Source organism: Hemibagrus wyckioides, linkage group LG17, assembly GCF_019097595.1.
Source record: "Hemibagrus wyckioides isolate EC202008001 linkage group LG17, SWU_Hwy_1.0, whole genome shotgun sequence".
NCBI classification, from domain to species: domain Eukaryota; kingdom Metazoa; phylum Chordata; class Actinopteri; order Siluriformes; family Bagridae; genus Hemibagrus; species Hemibagrus wyckioides.
Genome location: NC_080726.1, coordinates 1721189 through 1733499, shown reverse-complemented (window position 1 = coordinate 1733499; position 12311 = coordinate 1721189). Strand labels below are relative to the sequence as shown.

The 12311-nt window shown below is 41.5% G+C and overlaps 1 pseudogene; it reads right to left on the bottom strand.

Moving 5' to 3' along the window:
• Positions 1-6417: 6417 nt before the first annotated feature.
• On the bottom strand, positions 6418-9260 carry LOC131368004 (E3 ubiquitin/ISG15 ligase TRIM25-like; annotated as a pseudogene).
• Positions 9261-12311: the final 3051 nt, after the last annotated feature.

Below are 12311 nucleotides of genomic sequence, written 5' to 3'. Positions count from 1 at the left end.
CCTGTGCATACCTGGTGTAGTGGTCTGTGATGACAAGGACATTACAGATGTTCTTGGAGTCTGGCTCTATCGATAGAAAATCCATAGACACAAGATCCATCAGGCCACTACTTGCGCATGTCTGGCAATAGTTTGCCACATCAACCTTCATTTGGGGCCAGTAAAATCTTTCTTTCACAAACCCATAGGTTTTGTCAAGTGACCAGAGTCATCATGAAGTGATTTTAAAGCTAATTCTTAGGCAGACACCACTGTTTTTGAAGAGATCAGCCTGGGGCTTGAGTGCATCAAAACATTACTCCATTATCCAGAGCTAATCTGTCCCATTCTCTCATAAATCAAAGGAATGTCCTGATGAGCCTCTTTCTTGAGTGTAGACAGATCTCCTTTTTTCAAAGCTCTCTACATCTCTCCAAGACACGGGTCTTCTTGCTGTGCAGAGGACAAATCTACAGAACTCAATTTTGGGATTCCAAAGGCATCCAGTGTAGCTAAGTTACAGTACGCTTTGGAGACTGACTTTGGAGAACTCCCTAGCGATGTGACAATCCTGCTGGCACTTGCAAAGCAACTGGACTTACCTGGTAACTTACATAAAGATCTCACCCCAGAAGATGGTATACTCATCCATTCCCGATCCTTCACTTTAACATGAGGACGATGAGACAAAGCATCAGCATCAACATTTTTGTCTCCCAGGCCTATACTTGAGACTGAAATCATATGATGAATGGGCTGCCAGCCACCTATGTCCCACTGCATCCAGCTTGGCTGTTGTCAGAACATAAGTTAGCGGGTTGTTGTCTGTCTGTACCTCAAACTTAGCTCCGTACAGGTAATCATGTAACTTGTCAATGACCGCCCACTTTAACGCCAACAACTCAAGTTTGTGGACTGGGTAGTTCTTTTCAGAAGGCGTCAAGCTTCTGCTGACAAATGCCACAGGTCATAACCCCTGTCCTTGGTCCTGATACAGCACACCACCCAACCCTTCACAGCAAGCATCAACATGCAGGATGTATGGCAGCTGAGGATTGGCAAAGACCAATACAGGAGCCTGAGTAAGTCTCTTTCAACTCATCAAAAGCAGCTTCGCAAGCATCAGTCCATCTACTCTCAAATGGATCAGAGGCTTTATACACTGTTCGTTCTGGGCGAAGTCCTGCTTTGATCTTTTTCAAACTCGTCGACGACAGACACTCTTGCAACAACTGATTTAGAGGGTGTGATACTTTCAAATAGTCTTTTATGAATCTTCTGTAGTATCCACAGAATCCTAAGAAAGAACGTAGCTCTGACACATTCTGTGGTCTAGGCCAAGACTTTACAGCGTCAATTTTTGAAGGGTCTGTGGAAACACCCTCTTGAGACACAATGTGTCCAATATAGCTGACAGAACTCTGACAAAAAGTGCACTTATCCAAAGACAACTTTAAGCCTTCAGTCTGCAATCGGTCTAGCACTTTAAGTAGCCTCTCTTCATGCTCCTCTAATGTCTTTCTGAAGATTATGAGGTCATCCAGGTAGACTAACACCTCCAACAAATTCATGTCCCCAACTGTACTTTCCATAACTCTTTGGAAAGTCGTTGGAGCTCCACAAATTCCTTGCGGCATTCTCTGAAACTGATAAAACCCCACCGGGCAGATGAATGCTGTCTTTTCTTGGTCTGCTTTACTCAGGGGAATCTGGTAGTATCCACTCCTTAGATCCAAGACACTGAACCACTTGCTCCCATTGAGGCAAACCAATGATCTTCTATATGTGGGACAGTATACTGATCTGGGACAGTACATCGATTTAACATCCTGTAATCCATGCACATCCTGATCTGCCCATTTTTCTTTTGTACTACGACAATTGGGGAAACATAGGGACTCCTAGACTCAGTGATTATTCCTGCCCCTTTCAACTTCTCCAGATGTTGCCTGACATCTTCCAGGTCAGCTGGTGCAAGCTGTCGTGACCTCTCACAAAACGGTTTATCCTCTGTTACTCTAATGTGATGCTGGGTACTCCTTGAACATCCTACATCAAATTCATCGCATGAAAAGACTTCCTTACTCTCTAACATCCCTTTAACCAGTCGCTGTTTCCATTCCTCTGACACAGGAGTATCGCCAAAGTTAAATGATTTCTTGTTCAGTATGGTCTATCCACTACTTTCTTGAGGTTTTGAGACTGTAGACACAACCTCAACGGGAAACACATGAGCAATGGGCATACCTCTTTTAATCATCACTGGATGAGAGGAAACATTTCTAATTGTAACTCCAATACTTCTTGACTGGACAACAGTGTTAGGCTGCACTTCCGCTGTTACTAGCAGCTCCTCAGGAAAGCTAGATTCCTCTAGCTTATCTACTAACAGGGTCTTTTCAGAAAGAACAGCAGGACATTTCAGGATTCCATAAACCCTAGCACTCTCCCCTGGAGGCAATTTCACTGGTTTAGAGTGAAGATACCCTTGTATACACTTGTCAACTACTATGACTCTTTCATAAGCATTTCTGATCTCAGGATGGACAGTCAAGGTATGAAGAAAATCATCTCCCACCTTCTCTTTGCATGCCTCCACAAGCTTTTTCACCACAGATGTGTTTGTTTCCACCAAAATGCTAACATCTCCTTTCATGACAGGATCAGGACAGACCAGCACAAGTGCATCTATGGATTCCGCCACTCCTGCCACAGATCCTGGAAACTCCAACCTTAAAGACAAACAGCCGTTGTATGGGTATCGCTGCATGCTCAGTCCCCATATTTCCAAATTCTCTATTGGTGTTAATGGCAGATGCTTTAAGTATCTCTCATAGAAAGATCTGTATAGCAGTGTGACTTGTGATCCACTATCCAGCAAAGCCTTTACATAAATCCCTTCCACTTGAATGGGAAGAACAGAACTAGGTCCCACTAACCTGCTCGGTAGAACTGCTGGCTCACATTTGACTTTTTGGCACTTTGTGGAACGTGTCTTTCCAGGAGCTTCAGGCCGTTCCTCTACTGAGCTCCGGAGAAGTTTCCCGATGACTGTCTCATTTTGATGAATCGCTGGTTTACTTTCCTGAGATTTTCTTCATTTGTACAATCTTGCTTTATATGCCCATCTTCTCCACATCAGTAGCAGAAGACAGTAGCCTTGTTCACTGTTTTGGTTGGTGGTTTACTCACTGCAGTTGCAGCCTGACTGTGCATGGCAGGACGGTCATGAGGTACAGGTTCTTTTGCTGCAGCTGACAAACGTAACACCTCATTTTTCAGTCCCCTAATCTCTCTCTTTAGCTTTTCTACTTCTGAGTCGGCAAGACTAGAGTTGGCAACAGACTCTTTCTTGGCAGAGGGCACTACAGACATTGCTACTTTAGACTGTAATGTACTTCTACTGTTTACCAGATTTTCTTCTTCTCTTACCTCCTTCATTAACTCATTGAAGGAGGGAGGGGCACACAGCTTATGGGTCACCCTCAAACGCATAGCCACTATGTCACTTGAAAGAGCACCTCTAATTATCTGTTGCATTCAAAGACTGTTCAAAGCAGAATACTTGATGCCTTTTTTTCCTCAGCATGCTGTGCAGCATCCTGTCCAACCTCAGTATATAGGGTGAGAGCTTCTCTCCTTCATTCTGGTAAGTGCTCCAAAACTTTAGCATCAAGTCTACAGCATCCTCAGTAGTGCCAAATGCTGACTCCAGCACACTAAGAGTCACTGAAAGTAGCAGATGGGTTACAATATCTGCTGCAGAACCTCTAAGACACTCTACTAGTCTCTGCTTTTTGACATTATCAGAACACTGCCATTCTTCCAGAATGTGAGTAGTCTGCTCTACCCAAACCTCATACTCATCTTCTCCGAGAGGGGTGGGTATAAACCCTGAGAAAGGGTGCAAATTTCTATATCCAACTCTCTCTTCAGATGAGGCTACATGACATGTTTGGACAAGGGAGTTTATGGCATCAACAAGCTTAGTGTTAAGGTCAGGTGTGGGGGAAGCTAAACTTGGAATGTCAACTAATGATTTACCCTCCTTTTGAAGAAAAGAGATGAACTTAGTCTTGAACTCTTCTTCTCTTCTTCTCAACTTATAATGCATGGTTACAATTATGCAGTAAACATTTAAAAGTAACACTGGGCCTCATATCAGAAATTTAGTGTATATGATTTTGTGTTCAAGGCAAGGAAGTGACTGTGTATTTCACATAATGCAGACTCCAAACAAGATGTGAATTAATTGACTAATTACCCATTATGTTCCTTTCACATGAAAAACACAGAAGGAAACTATAGTTAACAATATTTACGTTTATTAAACACGTTCTCTTTTATTTTTTCCTTTTCTGTAATTAACTCGCTTTATGGCGAATGACCAAATGCACATGTTGAAAAAAAAACCCAACAACACAATTCAGACAGATAATGGTAAAACCAAAGTAATAAGTAAAATTGTAAAAACAAAATAATATACTCAGAAAATAAAACAACAACTAAAATATATATTATCGTTTAACCCAAAAATAAATAAATAAAGTTTTAACCCCAAAGTAAAGTTTACCCAGCTGGGATTTAAGTTACTTGTGGGTGCACAATGTTGGAGCTCATGAATGTGCAGCAGTTACAAAAGTACTTACGAATCCAGGAAAATAGTGAAGTTCACGAAAACAATAGCAATTTCCGAGACCAGATGAAATGTGCAGCAAATCCAAACGTCTTTAACATTTATTCGCGAAACAGCACGTGTCAATATCCTCACGAATCTCCCGCTCACGAAGCAACGAGGCCTGGTGTGCAAGAAAAGCCTCGGTCTCTCTTAGCCTATCGTCCCGTCTTCCTGCATACTGTTACTCACTCGGTCTTACTGTGCGGCCAAAACTCCACAAGTAGTTTATGTCCTTCGGTGAAACACGCTGTTAATCCGTAAGATGAACAAAACAGGTCTTGTTTTTAAAACTTGGATGCACAAAAAAAAGAAACCCAAACGCGCACATCGTCTCTTCCTTAATTGCATCTCCCTCCACTTCTCACATAGCTCCGCCCATTCAATTTCCAGAATTATCCTGTACACCCTTATTGGCTAAACAATCGTTATTGTTTTCCCTTTATGCAAAACAATTATAAGGAATTCTAAAACAGAACATCAACAATAAAGAACACACTTTTAATAAGCCCATAATATGTCCATTATGATAGGGCACTACATCATTATAATAATTTTGTAGAACAGTGTACACCCAAAAGACATATGAAGAGAAACTGAATTTAAGCAAGCTCTATAACAATTTTACAATTGTATGGTCAAAAGAGAACTTCTTCTTTACAGCCACCTTATAATATTTGATCAGATTTAATTTAGTGTTTGGATTTCTTCCATTTCAGAAAGATCTGAAAAGATCACTGTACACATGATCATAATCTACTACAGAACTAATCCACAGTGCTGCTTTGAATCAGACCGGGGTTCCATAAACAGTGTTTTATTGTATTTCTTATATCAATGCAGAAATTGTTTCTTTTTCAGTCTGACAATGTTTGGGTCAAGGTACTGGAACAAACCACTAATCAAATTGTGCACCTTTGATTCATATCTGACTTTGTAGCAGTTCACTCTTAATAATTCATTAATATTCCATCTGTTGGTGATTGAACTTGCAGGACTCTCTGGCTGAAGCTAAGATGAGAGATCAGAATGCTCTGGAATCCAGTGCTCAGCTGAAGAATGAGGACTTCACCCTGAAGAAACCACAGAAAAGCCGGAAAAAGAGACCAAGAAAGAATAAAAGAGTGAAATAAAAGCTGTTTGAAATATTTTTGAAGTGTTCAGTTTATTGATTGTTCTGTAGAAAGTTGCAGTTCAGCGGAGAACAAATAACTCGGCTCCTGAAAAGTGTTCACCTTGCCACTGGGGATAGTGAGTGTGAATCCTGGTGATGTTCTCTGAGTGGGAGGGACGACGTTACTGTCTCTCATTGTCAATCACAGAAACGACAGCCAATCATTGGTGTCTGTTTTTACTTCTACATAAATGTGCAGATTACGTTTGTGCTAAGGCCCATTTACACTTTGAATGTTAGCTTTCACCTTCTCAAGTTGGAAGTTCTCCTGTGATTGGGGAAACTTAGCTAGTAGGTGGGAATTAGCTAAGACCAAACTGAGGTAAAAGTGGGAGGTTGTTGTATATAATTGTTGTTTTTGCTCGTTTTTGCTTCCTAAAATCCAACCCCACATCCATGTTGTACAAGGTGGTAAGATCAAGACATCCTATAACTGGATAACTGGACTCTTAAACAAGAAATAAACATCTTTTACACAGTAGGATGTGTTTCCATCAGCAGCAGCACAGAAAGACACAGCAGTTTGAGTAAGTTTTATTATTTCTGATGAAACAGTTTTTGCCAAAGCAAAATAGAATAGTCTGTTTGAGAACATTTCTTCTTTCTAGAAACATCCTACATTCTGCATTCATTACTGTTCCAGTTTCTGTACACAAAATGACCAGTGTAGCTCAGGGAGAAATTAAATCTCACACCTCAGTTATAATTTTAATAAACACTTTTACCAACATTTCATTATGGATCACATAACCTAACAGATGACTTATAACTCCATATCCTGAACCCAGCGTATAGAGGCTGAGTGAATGTGGTGTGGACTCTGTGGAGGAGCCTCATCGTGTCAGAGACGCTGTAGAAGGACAGAGTTCCTGCACTGTGATCCACATACACTCCTATTCTGGAGGATGCTGGACCTTGGAGCTCAGTCTTAATTTTGTTGTGCCAGAAAAAGACAGATGAAGAAAGACACTGCAGACTCCAGGACTGACTGTTGCGTCCAAACCCACACTCATAACCCCGTCCTTTCCTGTTGATCTCTTTAGATGAGACTGATATGGACACATCACCACTCCACTCCACCTCCCAGTAACAGCGTCCACACACACTCTCCTTACACAACACCTGAGTACAGTAGTCAAATCTCTCTGGATGATCAGAGTATCTCTGTTTTGTCTCACTGCATGTCACCACTCTGTTCTTCTCAGACAGGATGAGTATAGGATGTTCTGTGTTTGGATCCAGAGTCAGATAACAGAAATCTAAAGTAATAAAATGTCCACAGGTTAGATGTTAATCACAGGATTTATAATAAGTGTGTGTGAGACACCTGTCTGTGTTTCTATCCTCCTAATGCTGATCTATAGAAATGGATCAGATTTAGATAAACAATACAGACATTTTAACACTCTGTGTGTGTGTGTGTGTGTGTGTATATCTGAATGTAGGTATGTGTGTGTGTGTGTGTTGTACACCTACACTGTAGAAAATCTTCTCTGATCTTTGGTTCTGAGGGTAAAATCATCTGAACTGCTGCAGCTGTGGAGACACAGAGACAAAATGGAGACAGAAAATGAAATGAATGTGAAATTAAAAGTCACCATCTCAATTTATGCATCACCTATGATTTTCTTTGTTTGCCTGCGAAATTTATCTTGATGTCATTTACAAGGCTGATGCTAATACTTTGTGATTTTATGCAGTCTTGTTCCTGCTTACTTCTTATTTCTGTTAGATGAATCTTCTCTCTTTACTGTGATGCAGAAACATGTAAAAAAAATGTTTACTTGTTTACCTTGTGGACGAATTTTGTTGAATTCCGCCTCACAGATTTGCTTGACTCGTTTTTTCAGATCTGAGAAAGATTTCCTCACTCCATCAAATGAGATGATTGAATGAATCTCAGAATCATTTTTGTCATTCATTTGTGAGGAACAGCGCCCTCTGTAGATCAGACAGTGAGTGTTACCTGGAGGAAGTGGATGTGATCGTGTGTGTGTGAAAGCTCCTCCAGCTCAGTGACTCTCCTCTTAAGATCAGCAATCTCCTGCTCCAGTTGATTCAGGAGTCGTTCAGCTCGACTCACTTCAGCTTTCTCCTGAGTTCTGATCAGCTCCATCACCTCAGAGCGCTTTTTCTCCATGGAGCTGATCATCTCAGTAAAGATCCTCTCACTGTCATCTACTGCTGCCTGTGAATGCCTCTGTTAGAACACACACACACACACACACAAATTAACATAAACAATTTATTTATAGTAACACAAGTAATAATACATCATCCTACAGTTACAACATGGAGTGTGTAAAGGAAAAATATAAATAGCAGCACCTTCACACACACACACACACACACACACACACACCCCATACTGTAAATAAACACAATACATTGTTTCTGTGTTTGTGTTTGTGTTTTCACTCCTCACCTTAATAATGTCCCCAGTCTGTTTCAGCTCCTCCACCTCTGCTGGAATTTTATCTGCTCCTCCTTTAGCTCATAACAAGAGACCCACTATAATGTAACTTCTATGTTCATATTTGTTCAGCACTTATTAAATGATGAGTTCTGGTTTTGTGTGAAATGGCAGCTGGCAGAAATAACAATGTTATTTGTGTTTGTCACGTCAATCTCCACACTCAAATTCCCAGCATACACCACTGCCTACAAAAATGGACTACATTCCCCACAACACACACACCCACACACACACACACACACTTCCCTGTTTCACACGTCTTCACAAACTGAATGACAGTCATATAATTAATCAAATCACCTCAATAGAAATTAGATTAGAAACAGAATTTGTGTAAACTGACTTGAAAAATTATAATGATCTCCAGTTCTCACCTGTTTATCAGTTCTTTCTGTTTTAGTTGGAACAGTCTCATGACCTTTGTGTTTTTCCATCGTACACAAGTCACAGATGAGGCTTTGGTCAGTACGACAGTAGATCTCCATCAGTTTGTCATGTTCAGAGCAGATCTTCTCTTGGAGCTCTGCACAGGCTTCACCTAACTTGTGCTTCTTAAAGGCAGGAGACTGATAGTGAGGTTTAAGATGATCTTCACAATAGGAGGCCTGACAAACCAGACAGGACTTGACGGCTTTGTGTTTTCTCCCAGTGCAGAAATTACACTCCACATCTCCAGGTCCAGTGTAACAGTGAGCAGGAGAAGCAGCTTGGAGTTCAGTCTTCTTCAGTTTCTCCACCACTTCAGTCAGCATGTTGTTCCTGCGTAGAACAGGTCTTGGAGTGAAAGTCTCTCTACACTGGGGACAGCTGAAGACGCCCTTCACATCCTCCTGATCCCAGTGACCATTAATACACACCTTACAGAAACTGTGGCCACAGGGAGTAGTCACAGGGTCATTCAGAAGATCCAGACACACTGGACAGCTGAACTGATCCTGATTACTGCACTCACACATTAAGAGAGAGAGAGAGAGTGAGAGATGGAGAGAGAGAGAGAGAGAGAGAGAGAGAGAGAGAAAGAGAGAGAGTGAGTAAGAAAGAGAGAGAGAGACTAAGAAAGAGACAGAGAGACAGAAAAAGTTTTGTCTTCTCTGAAATGAACTTCCTGGTTCAGTGTGTTATAGAGTGATGGAGAGAGTGGGTGTGGCTTTACAGAGAAAAGGAGTTCAGACTTTAAAGATAAAGTGTAGCTAGGAAAGAGAAGTTTTGAATGTAAAAAACTTTCTCTTTGATTGAAAGAGTTTTTATTAAATGGAATGTGATTTTTTTCATGTATTTGAATAAGGTAAATCATTACTGACATTAAATGTATAATATTCAGACCCTTTACTCAGTACATTTCATCTTTATAGATGTTTATTCTACAAGTTTGGCACACATCTGAGAATCTTCCCCTCTGCAGAAGCTCTCAAACTCTATCAGGTTGTATGGAGAGTGACACTTTACCACTGTTTTCAGGTCTCACCTGCAATGTTTAAATGGATTCATGTCCAGGATCTGGCTGGACTTCTTAAGAACATTCACACATTCCTTTTCTTATATGTTACAATCATATTATTAATCATGTTATTAGTTACCTGGTTTCTCTACAGTTCTCAAAGTTGTACATCATTTCACTTTATTTCATTTCATTTACACTGCATTGCACATGTTCTTTTTCTTTTTTTTCGGTGTTAAGTGTCCTGTGTTTTTGTGTTGTCTTTTCTTTAGTACTTATTGTTTCTGCACTGTCTTGTTGTTGCTCTGTTTGCACCTAGTTGCACACTTTGCAATTTATGTGGCTTGGACAAGCTTCTGTCCTAACACTGTGTTGTTTTTTGTGTTTAAAATATATGTTGTATGTTTCTGTAGCACCAGGTCCTGGAGAAACATTTCATTTCACTATGTACTGCATCAGATATATGTGGTTGAAATGACAATAAAGCTTCTTAAATCCTCTTCTTCTTCTTCTTCTTCTTCTTCTTCTTCTTCTTCTTCTTCTTCTTCTTCTCCTTCTTCAAAACATGCTCAAACTTGGTAAGAAATAACATACATGGTCAATTACAAATTACATAGTTTTTTTCACTTTTGCTTTTTAAAACTTAATAATCATGATGTCAATATTGAAAAAATTATAATAAAATAAATAAAAAATAAATAAATCTATAATTATTTATGATATAGGACTGAGTTACATCAAGGAACATCTTACAGACCATGATGAGTCTTGGCTGTGGCCTTCTGATGAAGACGATTTCTTTTCTAATATGAAGCATGTACACACACAGGAGGCAAACAAACAGCTGGATTCGTACCTCACAGGTACAGCTAAAAGCATGGACATGTTGAAACCTTACCCAACTGCATCTCACCTGTCACTCAATCCAGACACATCCCTGTCTGCTTCAGCTGCCTGTGAAAGGCTTTTAAGTGCAGCTGGTTGGACCTTTACCCCAAGAAGAGGAAGAATTAATTCACACATCTTTTGAAAACCAGCTTAAGTTGAATCAGGACTTCTTTAAATTTGACTAGTTTAGACCAACTGAAAATGTATATACTGGTCATCACTGTAAGTGTAAATGTAAACAATGTAAATTATTCATTCATTCATTCATTCATTCATTCATTGTCTCCCGGTTATCCGTAGCCGGGTCGTGGGGGCAGCAGTCTAAGCAGGGATGCTCAGACTTCCCTCTCCCTAGCCACTTCCTCCAGGTCTTCTGGGGGAATTCCAAGGTGTTCCCAGGTCAGCCGAGAGACATAGTCCCTCCAGCGTGTCCTGGGTCTTCCCCAGGGTCTCTTCTTGGTGGGGCATGCCTGGAACACCTCCCCTGGGAGATGTCTAGGAGGCATCCGAAACAGATGCTCAAGCCACCTCAACTGGCCCCTTTCGATGTGGAGGAGCAGCATTCTCTACTCCGAGCTCCTCCCGCATGACAGAGCCACTTACCCTATCTCTAAGGGAACGCCCAGCCACCTTGCGAAGAAAACTCATTTCAGCCGCCTGTATCTGGGATCACCACCAAAACCTTGTTGTAGTAACTGGATAGTTCACTGAATGCCTGGGTGCCCGGTGCTCGGGCTTTCATGAGCCCATTGCATTACTCAGGAGCGTAGCGAGGTGGGGACAAATACCTTGGCAGGAGGACGGTTAGGCGGCGGAGTCTCAGAGGTTTGGGCTGTTCTATCTCCCTGAGTATATTCCATTGAACCGGGGTGATGAGAATCGAAGAAGGGAGAATAGGCTCTGGGGAAGTGGGCTGGTCCGTGGTGTCATGGAGTCTAGAGAGAGTGTTGGCTTTACCATTCTTCGAGCTGGGCCAGTACATGACTGAAAACTTGAATCTCAAGAAGAACAATGCCCATCTGGCTAGGCGTGGGTTTAGGCACTTGGCCTCTCTGAGGTAGGCTAGATATTGATGGTCAGTGATAATCAGGAAAGGGTGGTTGGCTCCCTCCAGCCAGTGCCTCCACTCCTCCAGGGCTGCTTTCATAGACAGTAATTCCCGATTACCAACATCATAGTTCGCCTCAGCTGGAGTAAGCTTCCTAGAGAAGAACGCACAGGGATGCACTTTCCCTGTCTTGGGTTGTCGCTGAGACAGGACCGCACCTATCCCACTACTTGATGCATCCACTTCCACAATGAAAGGCAAGTCTGGCCTAGGATGACACAGGATAGGAGCTGAGGTGAAACTTTGTTTCAGGAGACAAAATGCTTTCTTTGCTTGATCTGTCCATCTGAGGTGTCATGGTTTCCCTTTCAGTAGGGAAGTGAATGGGCTTGCTATAGTGCTGTAGTTGCATATGAATCTACGGTATAAGTTAGCAAAGCCCAGGAATCATTGCAGCTCCTTAATGGTGGACGGAACTGGCCATGCAGTGATAGCGGATACTTTGCTTAAGTCCATCTCCATGCCACTCTGTGATATAACATAGCCTAGAAAAGACATGGACGGTGAAACTCGCATTTCTCTAGTTTGACGTATACATGGTGTTCTGCCAGACGACGAAGGACGGCCCGAACG